Source organism: Meleagris gallopavo, chromosome 2 (genome assembly GCF_905368555.1).
Source record: "Meleagris gallopavo chromosome 2, MGAL_WU_HG_1.1, whole genome shotgun sequence".
In the NCBI taxonomy this organism is placed as follows: Eukaryota; Metazoa; Chordata; class Aves; order Galliformes; family Phasianidae; genus Meleagris; species Meleagris gallopavo.
This window is the reverse complement of record NC_139405.1, coordinates 14,580,905-14,599,390: the sequence shown is the minus strand read 5'-3', so window position 1 is coordinate 14,599,390 and position 18,486 is coordinate 14,580,905. Positions and strand designations below refer to the sequence as shown.

General features: G+C 40.7%; 1 protein-coding gene across 9 annotated transcripts in view; it reads left to right on the top strand.

Annotated features, from left to right (window-relative positions):
- The window catches only part of BMP2 (bone morphogenetic protein 2), a 236,864-nt gene that overhangs the window by 128,117 nt on the left and 90,261 nt on the right, over window positions 1-18,486 (top strand). For 5 of the 9 annotated variants that reach the window (XM_085219026.1, XM_085219021.1, XM_085219019.1 and 2 more), the window contains one exon: window positions 10,355-10,461. The exons of the other annotated variants lie outside the window; for them this stretch is intronic. The gene's annotated coding sequence lies outside the window, so the exon portion shown is untranslated. The remainder of the gene's footprint in view (window positions 1-10,354; window positions 10,462-18,486) is intronic. 9 annotated transcript variants of the gene reach the window in all.

Here is an 18,486-nt window from a genome sequence, read left to right as displayed (position 1 = left end):
GAAAGTTTTATGGCTTAATGTAATAGTAAGGAAACAAATACTAAATTCTTAATGAAAGAATGAAAATGAAAAGCGCAAAGTAATCAGTACTTCATGATCTCTGAATTCTTTTCTCTTGCCCTGTAGAAAGCACGTGTTCTGCAGTAGTTGAACTGATCCTACTGAAACTAGTGGCAAATCCTGTGGTGATGCAGGATCAGGGATTTGGAAGGAATGCAGGAAAAGGAGTGGATAGGTCTTACTGAGATGGAAATCCAGCCTTCTGCTGTCGTCATGGGTTCTGCACTGTAAAATCATAAACTTTTCAAACTTCCCTCACTGATTGTTGGAGTACTCTGTCCAAACAGCTCCCCAGGCTGTTCTGGTGACTCATCTTCTAATCGTTTTGCCCAAATTCTTTCATGGCTCTAGATGCTGCTTTGTTCTTGAGCCAGTATTCTCCTTTACTTTGAATGAATCTTCTCTCTGCTGTGCATTGCTCTGACGTATGTGGTGATGGCAGCTATATTCCCTCTGCATTTCCTTTGGCAGCCATAACAGCCAAACTGTTTTAGTGATCTGCCATGGGACAGAGCTCTGATCATACTAGAAACTTCACCCTGTCCCAGGTATGCTGCATATTACTAGGACCAGAAAATGACTTAAGGTGCCAATGTTAGAGCCATTTTGGACATTAGCTCCAACAAACTATTGGTGTCAGTAAGAGAAGTGAACTATGATGTCCCACCAATATCAAACCAGACCCACTGACAGCAGATTTCTTTAGATAATTTTTGTGTTTAGCACTAAAATTTCTGGGGAAACCCTGCAGTACAGACATTGTGAAGCACATTGCTGCTACATGTGAGTGTGTCTCCCAGCTAGCAAAAAGGATGACGTGAGTCACACAACTGATGTGGGGTTTTGGATCTGATTTGAATGGAATCTGTGAGTTGATGGATAATTTTTGTGGTTTCTGGTCTCTGTATTTCAGTGCGTTCAGTTTTTCATCACTGATGTCACCTTTCTCTGTGTTTTCAAGATAATTACGATTCCTTTATAAGGTTTGTAAAGTCTTCACGGCAAGGTCTGCTGGTTTCTGTGGCCAAAATCACTGAACACAAAAGAATCATGACAGCCAAAGGTTTCTTAGAGAACTGCAATGTAAATAACTGTCACTAGATGAGCACTTCTGAAGGAGCCATTTTCAGATGACTTCATGGTTTTGCTAGCTAAGTAGCACTGCACCTAGGCAGGCTCAGCACAAATCAAAATCTCTCAACCTCAGTATGTTTGAGCTAAGCCTTTATTGATGGAAATTTTCATGGAACACATTTTCTTGTGGAAATTTAATTTTCTACATTTAAAGCTGTATTTCTTGCAGATGAAGCAAGTATACTTGTTCATTGTGAAGATGACAATACAGCCAATGAATTGCATATGCCTGAGTAAACTCTAAATACACCAAACCAACATGGAATATAAATCTAAATATCTTGCACATGCTATGCAAATTCAGGAGTCTTCAATAGGGCTCTTTTTCACCAAGGAGCTGATTCCAGAGAAGTCTGAAAAAGTAGTGGAATAACTTTAACGTTATTAACCCACATAAAGACTCCTGAATATAGTACAAAATCACTCATGTTGATATTGGCTCCCCCCCGAAAGAAAAAGAGATCAAAGTTTTTTTTTTTCCCCCTGAAAATATTAGCCTTGAGTTTGTTTTCAGATCTTTAAATGTAAAATTGCATTTGCTTTCTGTGTTTTCAAGACTGAGGCATTATTGTTACTCCAGTTCAGTAGGGCTTTTATAATCAGTTCATATACTCACATTTATTTAGCTACTTCTGAATTTTCCCTACAGAAATGGAGGGTCTTTTAAAACATGGAAATATCTTGAAGAATTGCACCCTTACAATTATTCATTGACTTATTTTATAAGGTTAGAACCCCATAAAATATTTAGATGTAATTTAATTGGTAAACTAACACTGGGTTGAAATGATTTGTCTGTTTTCTCTTCCAACATATTGTGTTTTTACTGCATTGTAATATTGGATTGTTCAAATAAACAAGAGAATAGTCATTTCAACCATAGCAGAACTAAACCTGTTAAAAAAAAAAAAAAAAAAAAAAAAACCTGAAAAAAACCTTAAAAAAAACAAAAACATATAGTCTTTTAATGTTACAATTTCAAAATGCTGCCTTTATACTGTGTCTTAATAGGACATATATTTTAATGTGCAGAATGAAAGTCACCAAGTAACCTCCTGCAACATCTCTTGTGTTTCTGCTTTGGATCTTGCTTCACCAGGGACCACACTGACTCTGGGATTTTGTACAGCCTTGGAGATGTACTGTAGAACGTTAGCTCAGCGTATTGTTAACTTCACAGACAGGCCCTTAACTTGAGGCAAAGGGACATAAAAAGAAAAACAACCCAGAACTTTTCAAGTTTTTTAGCTCTATTTTCTACCTTTTCTACCTGCCAGGGCTGACCTTTATCATAAAATGCTGGCAAAATGAGGATACGCATTAGAAGCAACCTGGACCCCAGGTGAGAGTATGCTTTTGTTCACCTCTGCTTAGAAGAAATGCACTAAGTTATCCTAGCTCCCCAGAGACTTATGAAACAGCTAGAAAAACACTGGACAGTCCATTTTTCATGTGGCTTGAGAACTGAGGGCAGGCAGCTCTGTCCAACCTTTGACTGTTTGTTCCTGCCTAAAAGAAAGCAAATAGCTAATGTGGAGGCAATGACAAGAGTCATGGTTCTTTCTTTCCTTCAAAATTAAGACCATGTCCTGAAACCATGATGTTAGGAGGGAGATCTTGCCTGATCAAGGAATGTAGCACAAAATGAGTTTTTTACGCTAGGGTGTTAATTGCTGTTGAAAATATTTATGAAAGGGTTTCTTTAATGAAGTGATTTGTTAGTCCTAAGTAACTGCTTTATCTCATCAATTCCACAGCACAGGAAATCTACTGTGAAAGTTTGGTCCCAGCAAAGTATGCTTGGCTTGAAGAAAAGAATCACACTTTGGAAAAAAGGAATAACGGAATGTTAAGTTAGTAATGTCTTTTGCAGCTTATTTGTAGTTTGATCTTTCTGTGCTATGAAATGATTTTAGAATTTAAATTCTGGGGTTGAATTTGTGCCTTTGCTTGGATAGTTTTTTTGAAGTGTTTCTTGTGCTTGTTTCTTACACAGAAGAATAATATTACGATAGATGGTTTGCATTTAACTGCCAAAAGCCTGACTGCTGGGAGGAAGATATTCTGGCAAGTGTGCAAATAATATTAAGACTGACTAGCTTCCTTGATTCTCCAGGAAAACACAGCTTACTTCTCCCAGATCTTCCATCCAGGAAAGCAATTATGTTTGTATTACCTTGACTTTTATAGTCCTGTTCATATGCTCAAGAGTTAGATAAATGCTCATCTGCTTGGCTGGATTGGAGTCATGCAGCCATATCTTTTAAGATGGACACAGGCACTTGGATCTCAGCAGAACCTGCCAGCATGCATTGACCTCTGTGCTGTGTTAGCCATCCATTCCAATGGCTGGCCAGCTAGATAAGGAGAAGCCTGAGGGGAACTAGGATACAAGTTGAACACTCACTGTAGTACTGGGTTGCAGGGGAAACAGACCTTATTGGGTCCATAACAGGAGAGCCATACCCTCTGGGATGGTGCTGGCGAGTCTCTCCATAAAATTGTTTCCTCTCACAGATGTCCCTAAATTTCTGCATGTTTAAGCTGATTGGATGAGATACCTACAGTGTGAAAGGGAAGCTGTTTTCCAGAGGAATTGAATAATTTGCAAAGGGTCAGGAGTGGTGGAGCTAAACACTGAACAAAAGTCTCTTGAAACCATGCCAGTACTTCAGCTACAAGGCCACTGCTCCTTCATAGCACATTTTCCTTTGACTGTAGCAGCTTTTGCAGCTGGCTGTCTTTGTAGTACAGATCCAAAGCTCACTGAAGTCAGCAGGAGTCTACTTAGTGACTTCTAGTGGACTTTGGGTCAGGCTCCATTAGATGCTTTTTTCTTATACTGTAGGAAGTTCTGTCCTTTAATACTCCCTTTACCTGTCCCAACCATGTATTAAGGAAGTACTTGAGTTTCGAGTTGTTTATTTTACCTTGTAAGGACTCCTGGCGACTGTTTGGAAACAATGATAGAAAACAAGGTTATTGCTCCCATCTCCTCACTGGAACTTTCTGCTCCCTCAGAGCACAGCTACATAAACAGCTGATTTGGCATTTAGCACAAGGAAGGAGCGGAAACGCCTGGCAGGTGGTGGGAATGAGTTATTGGAGGTGATGGGGGCAGGGCCACAGGCTCTGAGCAGAACTAGTGCTGGTGGAAGAAGCTGTGCTGGCTGGATCCTGAATCCCTGGCTTGTATAGCGGCAGTCTCTTTGAAGGGATGGGAACTATCAGAAGCGGGTGGGGAGGAATCTCTTCAAGTGCTAATAAAATGCTAAAATTAGCGTAATCGCTGATAACCCGCTTAGTACTTAACAGCTGTATGTGAAGATTTCCTTTAGTTCCCCAGGGTTGCTACTATTCACTGCCATCTCCCCGGACTCAGAAAGTGATGGATGGGAATTAGCTGCTTTTTTTTTTTTTTTTTTTTTTTTTTTTTTTTAAATGTTCCCATATTTTCCCATGTGGAAAATAGATTTGTCTCTACTCAGGAAGGATTCAGTTATTCTCTCTGTGAAATCAGTGGTTAAGCTACCTGTGGCTTCTGTGGTGTGGTTTCATGATTTTCTTTGTAAGGAAGGGATGAGACTGAGCAGAGCTATATGCAAAACTGATGTGCAGCAAAGCCTACCAAAACTGTAGCTGCTTTTCTGTTTACTTCATTTGACTTTTGATCTTACCTAAAGACCACTTGAACAGTACTTTAGATGAGGTCATCTATGATAACCACAGTAGTGTTACTATCTTGATTTAAACTTGATTTAAGCTAATATACATGGGCTTGAGATGTTCTCTCAGCAGGTTCTCTGCTTGTTTACTGATAGTACTGAGGACCCCCCCAAAGTCTGGATTCATCCCAGTTTTTGTTTGATCCTTAGATAACTGCTTATCTTAAGTCCTTCTGCAGCTGTAGGGTCCCTTTTTTGGTGGAGAACTGGTGAAGAAAAATAGTTACTTCTAGAAAACAATTCAGAATTTAGATGGGATGAAGGCACTTATAGTCTTCATGGTCCTGTAGTCCCTTTCACTGTCTAATGGGATAGCTCATTGCAGATCAATTCCTTATTTAAGCAGTTTGAAGTGCCTTGAAGTTAGGTAAGATGGATCCGTGGGCCGGTGAGCAGTGACTTCTTGTGGACCTCACTAAACTTTCATGGAGCTGCTTAAATACAGATATGTTGTTTAATAAGGAAATGAGAAACCTGTGGGAAAACAAAGAATATCAATAATCACAAGTACTTACATCTGGCAATAAAGTTTTTGGAAAAAAAATCAGTAAAGCAGCTTGTTGCCTTTGAAACTTATTGCTATTAAAATGTTCAACATGAAGTTTCTATTTTTAAAATAGCAGTTGAAAGAAATGCCCAAGATTAATAAGAAACTAAATTGAAACCACGTTAGTTCATAGGTAATGCAGTCAAACACTGGGTTAATGGGAAAGCATTTGTGGGGAGAGCTGTGTGCGCACTCTGGTTTGTAGCACTGCTTGTTTGTTTTTTATTTTGTCTTTCTTAGAAAGCAGAAGGGGGTAGAAATGCCAGCCTGTTAAATGTTTTATTTTCTTTTTTAGACTGTTGTTCAGTCCAGTTTATTAAGCTTTCTGAAACAGCACACTATGATAAGTTAAGACATTATTTACCACCCCGATACACAGGGAGTTGCTAACTTAAACCATTCTATAGCAGAACTGAACAACAGACCTGCTGAACAAAAACCTCTAGGACACATGAGAAGACGTAGCAATTATGTGGAAACTGATGGAAAGGAGATTTGAGCACTGTGCCATTTACCTGGTAGGGAGAAGACACCTGACCCAGATGTCCAAGAGAGCTCTGCCTGTCTCTGTTGCCATTAGAGCTGATGCTGTTTAGAACGGGCATCTCCCTTTTGTCTGCACACCCCCCCCCCCCCCCAGAAAAAACAACCAGAAGAAAGGTGTTGCTCCTCTATGGAAGAGTTTGCAAAAGTAGTTATACAGATAGATGTCTTTTTCCAAGATAACCACAGCTTTATGGTTATCTAAATATTATATCTTAATTATTATCTTAATAACAGTAATTACTGGCTTAGAGGATGGGATAGATTCATGTACTTGCTATTAGATGAAAAGAATGAGCTTGAGCAGTGAAGTAGGGTGTTGGTTAGTTGGTCCCTGGAGAATAGCTTTGGTTTCCTTGGCAATGTGGCCATTCGCACCATGTAAAGATCTGGCCCACTGACTGAGTTTGGATGATTCATGCCAGCTGCAAGAGCTGTCTCGTATGGTTTTTATTTTCTCTCAGATTATTATTATTATTTTTTTTAAGCCAAAAAGGAACTGTCTGTGTGGTAATAATAGCAAAATGAGCACTGGAGGACCTTATTAGCAGCCTGAAGGAGAATGTGCAGATAGTTATTTGTTTCATGAATTGTTAGCAGAAGCAGTGAATGTTACCAGCCTGCACTGTGTGGAGCTGTGTATGGAATAACCTGCAGTGAATAAACTACACGGAGTGATGAGTGTATATTTACATAAGGGAGACGTTTGTAAAATATTGTAGTCATAAATGTATTTATGTACATTTATACGTGCATTATTTCCCTATACTAATACTTGAATGTGGGGTTTGTATTTCATTATGAGCTTGATTCAAAATGTACCTTTACGGGGTTGAATTAACATGTGGTATGAAGGCCTCATCAACAGCATACTGAAGATGGCAGGATGCTTTCCAATAGCTGTGGTTTGTAGTAGTGAAGTGCACCAAGTTACTCACTGTGTTCCTAAAGTCAACTAGAGATGGTTCCTGCCTTGCCATGTTGCCACCAGCATGTAAGGCATGGACACCGAGAAGTAGACTTGCCCATGCAGTGAGGTGACAAACATGAGAAAACCAAGAACTTGATGAGACAGGAGGACAGATTAAAGCCAGGGCAATTTCTGCTGCGTGATGCACTAAGGCAGCGCTCAGGCAACTCTAGCAATGACCTCAGCATCCTTCCATGCCAAAATGACCTGTAGAAGTGCTTTGCAAGACTAGGTTTCTGGCTTACTGCTCTCGAAATGTTTGATTTTCAGCTGGACATTATATTTGTTGTAGAAGCTTTAGATCTTATGTTTGTGCTCACAATTGATGTTTGGTGAACCCTATTGTTTAGGTAATGCTGCCTGGGGCTGGTGATGGGGGAGGATTGAGACAGCGATAAAAGAACACTGGGGAAGGCTGCAGGTATCTGGGGAAGGGACCTGCTAGTCTTTAACAACAAAGCATGAAAAATTTTCAGCTTAGTGGTAGCATTGTTCTGCTTTTGTACATAAGCAAGTTATGTAAGTTGGAAAGGCTTCAATGAATTAAGCCCTGCAAAAAGCCCAGGTGAACAACAGGAAGACGGGTATGAACTGTCTGATGATAGCATTCATAATTAAATCTTTTTGCGCGTGTGTGTGTCCCAAGTTGTTCGATATTAAAAAGCAAACAAACAAAAACCCTCACAATTTTAAATGTTAACTCCCATTTTTTCTCATTGACTTGCTTATTTTCACAGATGCTGAGCTATTTTTTTGAGCACTTTAGTGTCCCAGAGTAGTCATCTATATGTTGCATGCAGTTGGTGGCATTGGTTGGAAAGTAGAACTTTGTTGAAATTAAATTTTAAATTTCAAAATGAGTTTGCAAACCCCATCAGCATGTCAGACAGCAGTTTGGCACTCACGGTGAGGTTGGTATTCTGAGAAGTTCTACTTTGGAAGCATCAAAACATTTTGATTATGAAATGTGAAAATGTGACACCTGATAGTACTGATTTTATATTATCGCAGGGTATAATAATACTGAGTAAGGTATAATAGTGTACACATGTGGTATATATTAACATTTTTTTAATGTAATATATATGTATGAGTTGAAACAATGAAATACGGCAATACTGTGAGAATAAAAATATATGAGTCAAGATTAACTCAGGCAAAATATTTAGCTGAAGTCAGTTTCTGTAAAACAATTTGGTACTGAAAAAAGGGTGTTTATTATGTAAAGCTAATGCATCAAGCTGCTCCTAACTTTCAACTGAGTTTCATTATTATAAGTGAAACCAGTGATGCCCAGCAATTTCCATTGTAGTAGCCTCTAATGTTAAACTTTTACCATGCATGCTGAAATCATACATGCTGAGGTCTGCTTCAGGCTAAATTATTTGGAAATGATCAGCAGAAACTGTTCAGCTTTTCTGAGCATAAGGAAGAACACATTATTTTCCTTACAGAAAATACTTGCAGCTGTTTCAGAGAGGAGCCTTAGGGAGAAAGACTCTGGGATGGTCTTTTGGCCTCCCTTGTGAATGTCTCCCCTGATTTGGCCAAGGTGTGAGCTTGTTTGATGCTCATATTGACATGTTCTCTGTGTTGGAGCTCAGCTAAACTCTGTCGGCCCAAGGAGGGTTGGGTCGAAACAGGGACTGGGATCTGCTGTGCCCCTCCAGCAGCTTGGGGAAGAAGAGCTGTCCAGAGCCATATCAAAAAGATCAGTCCTGGGCAGGCAGGTGACAGTGCCTGAACTGCTGGCTTTGCCAGCAGTCTTGTGGAGTGCCATCAGCAGATAGAAAGAAAAGCACCTTCTGAAAGCCTTATGTCCACCTCAAGAGCAGCAGACGCAACTGCTTTCTCCTTCAGCCCTTGTTCTGCCTCCTGGTGCTGGCAGGAGAGGAGAAGCTGGGAACTGGCAGCGTCCAGCAGAAGGCGGCAGATACAGGCATGGAAGTGCTAGTGTGTGTTTGGGGAAGAGCTGTTACTTGTTGTAAATGTCACTGTTTTGCTAAATTGGATGTGAACTGTCACCCGTTTCTCCTTCCACACACATCCTTGTCTCATCAACTGTGTTATTTTTTTAATCGCTTTGTTAAATATGTAGGCAAAGTTCAGAAGAGAACAGTAGCTGCAGGTACTTGCACTTCTTGCTGATCTCGTTAGTCCTTTTTACCAAGGGGAGATCAGTTGTCTGTAGCAAAGCAAGTTTGCTTGGTGGGACATCAGCCAGTCCTTCTGTTCTGCCCCAAACCTCCAGTCCAGGTTTTAATGTGGACTCACATTGTGGTGAAACGGCCATCTCCTTGTTGGCAGAAGGGAGCCTGCGGTGTCAGATGTGGTGGAGCAGTGGAAATGTTTGTGAACACAAAGAAGGCAGATCTTGTGGCTCTCAGAGCCAAATGGTCGGCCAGAAGTAAGGCTTCATTAGAAGCAAAGCTGAAGAACGCTTTCTCTAATGACAGGTCTGCTGGCTGACGTGCAGGTACTCTTTTTGAATGTGTATGTAGTGGGATTGCGTGCTGCTAATTTATTGCACATAGCTGCTTGCTTGAAGTTGCTAGTTAAGGCAGATCATCTGTACTGATGAAAAATGGCATCGTTGAAATTGGATTTCTGCTAAAAGTTTAGAATTGAGGCGTTTCCTCAACTACATTAGACTGAGCATTACAATTGAGAGACTGGATTGACAGGAGTCAGTGTTGTGACTGGGAATTGACACTCATGCAGAGGGAGCAATTTGCTGCTGCTTGGGAACAGAGCTTCTCTGAGAATTGTCGGAACGGCAGGATTTGTGGTTAATTCCTCCCATTTCTGAGTGGAGATGGGTGCTCCTTGTGCGGGTGCTGTGAGGAGAGGCCAGGGCTGCCCGTGCTGTGTGGCTCCATCCAGCCCCAGCACCTGTCAAGCCACCTCACACTGCAGGCAGTGTGCTTGCCTGGTGAGATGGCTTCATTTGAGGGAAAGGATTCTAGCAAGCACCAGCAGGAGAGCCTGAATCAAACTGCGGCAGTCTGTGTGTATCAGAATCCATGTTTCCCCTGCAGTCCAGAAAAGCTTCCTTTACGGGCAGACAAGTATCTCCTGCAGTGGTGGCCAGGAGGGGTTCCACACTGGGTACAAACAGTGGAGCTGCCAGATGGCTCCGTGTGAAGCCGGGGTTTGCATGCACAAACTCCTTTTTATAAGCCTGCCTCCTGAAGGTAGAGTGCCTTGAGCTCTCGTTCCTCTGTAGCATCGCTCAGAGCCTTGGGGCTCACCTTCTTCCCTTGGGCCACTTGCTGTCCCCATGGCCCGTCACTGCAGCGCTGGCTCTGGATGTGGAATGCAGCCTGGCTGTCCGGAGCAGGCAGCTAATTACAGCTTTAATTTTATTGTGTTTAGCAGGAGACAGAGCTCCAGCCTCTGCTAACTACAGATCTGAAGACAGGCATGAGAGCAGATAAGAGGCGTTGACAGAGTGCATAGGCCTGTGGCACACTGCCCGTCAGGTGAGTAAAGCCCGCTATTGATGAGCCGTGTGAAAGGGCGACTATTGCTGGAACAATATATGGAGATAGATACAGGTATACATCTACATACATACAGGCATTACACACAGAAATACCTTTATTTCTATGTGATGTTAAAAGAATTTATTATAAAAAAAAAAAAGAAGAATGGAGTAAGAAAGGTGTGCTTTATATTGCGCTTGTGGACAAACATCCTTATGTAATACATGCTTTGTTTCCTCTGGGAGCTCCTCAAATAAGTTACAAGTATCTAAGTAGTGAAACTTAAAACCAACTGGCACCTAAATAGTGTCTTGTGATGCCTGCAGTTTTGTAACAAGTATAAAAAAAAAAAGTGCTTTGAGGCAACAGAAATGAGCTATTATTATACAGTAAGAAAGTCAAAGCAGGAGTCTTCGCTTAGCTGTAGATGTTGTAAAATGTTTTCATTTTGAAAATGACAAGCTGTAGTTTTATTGCAAATTATGGCCCCTTCACTTTAAAATACGAACAGCTGATTTATATCAGTCGAAGATCTGTTTTTGCATTGCTGATTTTTTTAATGCAGAATTCTTGGATTTCACTACATTAGAAATTGCTGTGGTAGATTTTACCATAAATATTCAGATTTAGTGGTACATTATTCCTTGAGTAATTCCGTTTATTTCAGAGCTTTCACAGTGCTCAAGAGGCCGGATTCCTCTGGAAAGAGGAAAGGCTGATCAATTTTGAAATACGGTTAGTGGGAATGTTACCACTGCTTGTGGTGAACTTAATTGCTGTAGTGTCAGCTCTGTTCCTTGTTCCACATGCAATAGATTGGTTGGTGATCTTGTTGGGCCTTGTGCAGCACCTCTTGAAATTGATAGGAGCCTTTCCTCTGACTTCATCAGGTATTGGGTGTTTAGGGATCTTGAACTAGATCAAATAGCAGCTATTAATGTAGCCTGGCCTTCTTCCAGCTTTAGTTACTGCCCATGGTGCTTATACAATCTGTTTGGTGTATAATTTTCTCTCATTTCATAAAAGAAAGAGAATGACTCAGAGCCATGCTATGCCACGTGGTGTTTTTGTTGGTATATTGTCACTTACCTCTTTTCCATGAAGATAAATCCAGCAGCCATCAATCTACTGACCCTTTCTGTAAGTGTTGACATTGCTGAAGACTGGTGTTACATTTATACGATTGAAAAAAATTATTAGGAAAGTTCAAAGTGATTTTCATGCTTTCTTTACTTATGTTTCAAAATTGGGGTAGTGTTTGGTGCTATTGGAAGAATAAATGCAAAGCATTTGTCCACGTCTCAACAATATACTGGAGGCTTCAATGGAAAGATCCTGTCTTGGTGCTGAAGGAATATAAGAAATGAAGCTGGTTGATATAGTTCCAATTTAAGACAGTGTTGGCCGTTCTAATTTAAATTCCAGACAAAGGAAAATAGAATAAAGAAAATAACTTCAAGCAGTGTTTCAAGTAAATAGTTTGCAGGTTTCTGCACTCTGTTAAGAGCTGAAGAGCAGGCACACAATGTCAGGAGCCTACCAGTGTTGCAGGCATGTGAATTTGCTGTTGTAGATGCTGTGTGTGTTTTCTGCGGTAGTAACTGAAGAGGGTAAGAAAAGCAGCATCCGGAGTTTGGTAGCTCTCCTCACAGTAGGAATTTGCTCACAGCTCCATTTCCACCAGCAGTTTGTTCAATTCTCTGCTTTTTTCCTCTGGTTGTTTGAATGAAACAGGTGTTTCGCAGTGAGACTGAGTGCTTACAGCTCTAATCTCTCTCTCACAAATGAGTCTTTTGTACTGTCTGGTGGATTAATAGGGGGGTGAGGTGCTTAAAAAAATAAACAGTGAGTGCAAACAGTAGGAAGGAAGGGGGAAAGAGTAAAGCTGCATGTGGTTGATTGAGCGAGGTGATGTCATTTATTTAGCAGAAGTGATACAGGAGTCAAGAGATGCTGTAAGAGGAAGGGCTCCTTTGAAGGAAACAGTGCAGCATACTACCGAGAGTTAGTATACCACCAACTGTGAGGCAAACCACAGCCTATCTGTTAGTGCCCAACGAGAAAAGTTCATTGGTTTTGAAGCTCTGGAGCTCAGGTGCAGTGAAAGGAAATAGGGGCTCATTGTTAAGGAAGGGATGAGCGCTCCCTTTTGTTCCTTCCCCTGCCCCCTCGTCCTTTGGCACTACAGTAGTAGTATCTTGTCAGTCCTAATACGTGTTGGCATAGATCACGTACACTGATGGATGTTCAGTCAATGAATGTACTAAAATGGTTTGTTTCTGTTGATGTATGCCTTTGTAGGTTTCTCTAACAGGAATGTAAATAAATGAACCCTTCACCAGTGATTTCTTTCACTGTAGTCCAGTTTAACCTCTGAGTGCATCCTTGCTAAGAGGGAGGCAAAAGGTTTACTGTATTACATTGTCTGGATGTTCAGATGCCTTTGCAGCTAGAAAGCTAAGTTGCTTTTAAAAGTTAGCATTCAGTAAAAATGAGGTTGAGAAGTTACGGATGTGCAGTCAAGAAAGGTAAGAGCCTAACGTCTCCTGAGAGTACTGAGAAGATTTCTCATGGCCTCACTGGGAAACGTAGGGGTGAAGACAAGCTTTTCAGATTCACTTATTTTAAGCTTTCTGGGAAACCAGGTTTGTATGGATTTGTGAATTGTGGAATTGGAATGTTTTTTTTCATTGGTATGTAAACACTGCAGTGGTACTTGTCTTCAAGACACTGAAACTCCAAAACATCTTTAGAAAATACCCAGAACAAATTATTTATCATTAACGATTAACCATAAACAGCTTTTATGGAGAAAGTAGATCCTGATGTATTTATTCACAAGAGATTTTTTTTCTCCTCAAATGTATTGAGAGTTTTGAGAGATTTGCATAGCTTGCAGAGCTCCAGTCTGGACTTCAAGGTGTTCATAGCTGCTCATACTTTATCTACAATACTGTTAATACCATCTTCTGTAATCATGCATTTAAGGAATGGTTTAGTAACCGTTGGCCAAACCTCTGTTTTCTTGAAGTCTACTCTTAAATTTAAGAAGCCTGTTTTTCAGAGAAATTTGTACAGCAGCAGTAATAAGCTTCTGGTCAGAAATGGAAGGCAGAAATGAAGCTTCTGGTCAGAAATGGAAGGCAGAAATGGAGCTTCTGGTCAGAAATGGAAGGCAGAAGTGGAGCTTCTGGTCAGAAATGGAAGGCAACAGGGCTCAGGCTGTCAGCATAATTTCAATTGTATTTGGATAAATTGCAGAATTGATTAGTCTCCCTCCCATCAGACAAATCAATCACAGAATAGGGTATGCTTGCACAGCAGAGACCAAGAACTGTTGGAATATCATATGCTTGTGCAGAAATGCTCAGTAGGAACAGAGCACTGATATGATCACTGTAACCTTATAACAAGTTTGTGTGTTGGGACAATGTATAGTCAAAGGCAATCAAAAAGAGCCTCTCTCTTCATCTTCTTGAATACGGAAGGCGCAAATGCCAGGTTTTGCCAAGAGACAAAAATTGTCATCTGCTCTGTAGTTCTAAATGCAATCATACTCGCTGAAGAAGGAAATATTTTTAAAACGTGCTGTTTAGCATAGTTTTTAGCCTACATGCTTGGTGCCCTGCTAATTATGTACTATTTAGAAGCTGTATTTCAGAATGGAGAACTTTGTCCTGCTGTCATCTTCTCATGTACATTTGTGGTGGTGGCTAGATGGACTTGGCTGTGAGGACACTGGGACTGAGCATCCAATATCTCCATATGATTTATTATTTATGGTTGCAGTATAGTAACACGCATTACCAGATGTGCGAAAGAAGAAGGAGGGGTATAAAAGAACTTCGAATGACCGTGATGAATAGCTGAAAGTGAACAGAGGGGCTTTTAAATACCTTTAAGGAAAGCCTAATGCTCTGCTTCCCTAAGCAGCAGGCTGCTGCTGATGGAAAAGTCACAGACATACCTGCAGAGATTTGGGAAGCTCTTGTTTCAGTGGGTCTTTATGGCAGCTAAAAAAATGTTTTCTGTGTTTCTGCCGACTTGGTTGGTGTGTAGAAGTTACATCTCTTCTTTGCATTTTGTTTTAGGGACAGCATGCAATGACTTGGACAGTGCCAACTTCCAAATTGCGTTTATTCTTTGTGCCTCACTGTGAACATTAGCTACACCCAGCAAGGCCAGGCTTTACTTGTACCGGTACTTAACCATATGATACAGAATGGATATATTGTGAATAAGTGATGTCAAACAACAAATATTTTGCTGGAGGAAAGGAACCATTTTGCTTGTCATCAGAACCATTGCCAATGAGACTGAATTCAAGTTTCATGTAATAATCTTCTTATACAGTGCACCATCAAGGTGTGAAACATGAAGTACTCAAGCAGAGCTTTCCTGAGGACTCTTGACCCCTGGCTTTGTTTAATTTCTGATGGCAGCAAAGAACACCATTCCCATAAAGCCTCAAATCTTCTTTGTCTCATTAAAGGCAGTATACATTAGTGGCTTTATTTGACAGGTACCATCTATACTTCACTGACAGCATCCTTGAAATCCCACATCATTATAAATTATGAACTAATTAAATGTTTTTGTGCTATCCCCACAGGCTTTCTCCCTCCTTCTTCCTACCACAGTGTGCGTGTGTTCTGCGGGGCTTGTGCAGGAGTGCTGTGGGTGTCTGGGTTCTGGAGGAGAGGACAATTTGCTGCATGGAAGTGAAGTCACTGAGTGGCTGTAGGTACAGTGGTATGTGGGCAGCTGGGCATGTAAAATGTGGCACATAAAGCTGTTCTGAATGCTGCCTTCACCCATCATTTCTTTGTTTTATGCTGGTTGTGTCGATAGGAGAATGCATGCTAGGAGATTTAGCTCTGAAGTTAACACGGGTTTTGTGTGGGCGAGCTAATTGGCATAGCAGGCCACACCTCCTCATGCAGACATTTAGGAAATGGTAAACCAAATAATCCCAGTGGTGCCAAAATCAGAGCGATAGCTGATGAAGCCCTGATGGGGAGAACAGCCAAGTAGCATGAATGGAATGTCAGTAAGCGCAGAAGTTAAAAATATACATCTCAAACCTTGAGGACACTCTGGGGACTAAGAAGCTATATTGATACTAGACTTCAAAAGATCCAAATAAACAGCAGGTTTTTCTCAATGCACAGAACTACATACTTGTGATGTCAGAGAGATGTTATTTCTGTGCTGCAAATCTCAAGACAGATGCCTAAAAAAGCAGTCCAGATATGTTGCTTCCAATTTAATTTATATTTTATCTTATTTCCATTTATCTTAGAAACTTAGTTTTAGATTGATATAATGACTCCATATTTATGGTAAGAACATTATGCTAATGCTTATTTAAGGGAGAGTGCATGGCCTCTGTGGTTCTGAGCAGCATTTTGGAGCACTGCAGTTCAGCTTGTGTCTGTGCTGGATGATCTTGGGCAAGTAAATCAGGAATAATAACATTGATCTGCTCAGTGAGACACTTTGAGATTCACACATAAAAAGGATAGAGAAGAATGAGGTATAAATCTGAAGCCAGATTTCTCCTGGATACTCCTCAGTATTTGAAAGACCAGCATGTCACTTTTCTTGGTGCAGGTGGTTTCCCAGTTCTCAAACCCTGTGTAGACTGTGGTTGTCTCTTTATTCCAAATGAACAAAGTGCTTGGGTGGAAGCTGCTGGAAGTAGCTACAGTTCTAGTATTTCCATCTGTGCTTGCTTACTCTGTGAAGCAGCTGGGAGTTGCTTTTGCAGTTGTACTTTAACTCACTTTGAGTTGTGTCTAAGTCGAAGTGGAAAAGAGTAAGGCAGGGAGAAAATGTTGGTCATAGTGCACTAGTTGGTCTAGTGGAGAGCCTATATAAAAGCTGAGGCAAGACAAATATGGACCACAAAAGGCAGCAAGTCATACTGATTTCTCTTAGTAGAGAAAATCTCTGGAATAACTCACTGTGATATAAAATCTTCGAATGAGTTGAAGACTGGATTAACTGATGATTTTGCTCTATGTGCAGATCAGATCGGTCAGTTGTAATGTCAGTTTGCTCTGAGGCAAAGAGCTAAGCACCCTGTGGAGGAAGGTGAAGAGCCTATTGCTCTCATGACAAGGTGTATTTATGACAGATGCCAACCTCTAACTGTGTACCAAATCACGTGATTTATGAGTTTGAGAGAGTTGCAGCTAGTTGCTGCAGGAAGAGCAATCTCACTTCTAGTGACAGTATGGTTTATGTGTAGGTTGACATGAATAAAAACAGCAGCATCAGAATAGTAATCTGTGCATGGTCGTGTAGGAGCTTGATTATTTCTCAGAACATGGAACTCCTCTATTCTACATGCGTTGTTTTAACTAAGCTAGGCTTCTCAACAGTAACACTGAAAGTGTTAGAAAACATGTAAACCTGGGGTTTTATAAGAAAGATACTAAAAGCAATGTCTAGATTCACCGTAGAGAATCAGGGACTGTGGTCCATACCGCTGTGTAATTGAGTAGTGGGAAATCCCTGACTATGCCACCATTTAAACACAGAGGAAACGTCCTGCTCTTGTGGATGGTTCTGCCTACATGAATTTCTGCATAAAGAGAAAGCCATTTCTGTGCGTTTCCTCTCTTTCTATTTTAGAGAACGCCGTACCCTTCAGACTATGAAGAATAATCTTTATAACCTGTTCTGTATTTTTAATACCTCCATACTATTTGTATGAAAATGAAGTTGAAATTGCTGAGCTTTTCCGTATGCATCCCACCTTGCAAATGCCTTAATTAATCTCATAACTTCTGTGCTTCAGTAGTGCTGATGACTCTTTAATACTAAGCAAGCTTTGGGCAGGAGCTGCTTTTAGAGCTGGATTTGAGCTCTATTATTGAGAACTCACTGGAGGGCAGCGCACTACAAAGTGGGACACTTGAAAGCTAGGAGCTGGGGAGAGGGAAAGTGCTGCATGAGCAAGAAGGGAGATTATGAAACAGAATTCAGCTCAGCGTGTTCGGAGCCACATAAATAGATTAGAGGGTTGTAAAAGAACACCCTCAAGGATTCAGAATTGCAGCCAAAGAGGAGGGGAAATGTAATGCTTTCGTACCCTATGATTTATGCACCAAATAAGTTCGAATTAGTCACTAATGTGAAGTGGGTTTGGAAGGATTAATAAGCCTTGCCCTGCACTTATTATATGATGATCAGCTATAAATCTTCTTTAGGCAAAACAGGAAGTAGCCAAATCCCTTCTGTCTAGAGATGGGAGATATTTGTGCTATTGTTCAAGGGGAGCAGTTTGAAATCTGCTTTACTTCACAGATTGAGGCTACGGATTGCTCATAGCAACTTGGCTGTTTCCAGTTTGCTCAGAAGACTCATGCTGCCTGATAAGTCTGTTAAGGGATGGGACAACATGAATTCCTATTTGCTGGGCTTATGCAATTAGCAGCATACGGTTCACTTCTAGGAATAGGTATATTTGCCTGGAGTGAATAGATGAAGTGTGAAAATGCTGTAGGTTGCAAAGTTTCTGTTTGCAGAGCTTTTCTTACTTTGTTTCAGCCCCATACAGCTTTTAAGCTCATTTTGCCTACTTGTTGTGATAGTTTGAAGTGGAAAACTTTATATTAAAGACAAAAAATTTCATTCTAGTTGATGCTTTGCCCATTTGGATTTGTGCCAATAACAGTATGACTTTTGATTTCTTCTAATCATAAGTCAGCTGGTAACCCACCACACCTTCTCTTGTGTGGTCTATATAAACTGATGTTAACCGAAGCTTCAAAGAGCAACTTTCCTCCCTGTAGTACTCTACCTCACACTTCCAATAAACTGCCATCCTCTTGATTTTCCACAAGCAATGGTATAACTGAGCAATAACCTCAGTGTATGAAAATCTGTGTGGCAGATGAAAACAATATCATCGGGCTAGAGGCAGCTGGAGCACAGTCGTGAACCACACAGGGCTCAGCTCCTGTATGAATACTTAGAATTGAAAAGAAAAACCTATTCAATTGTTTGGTTGAA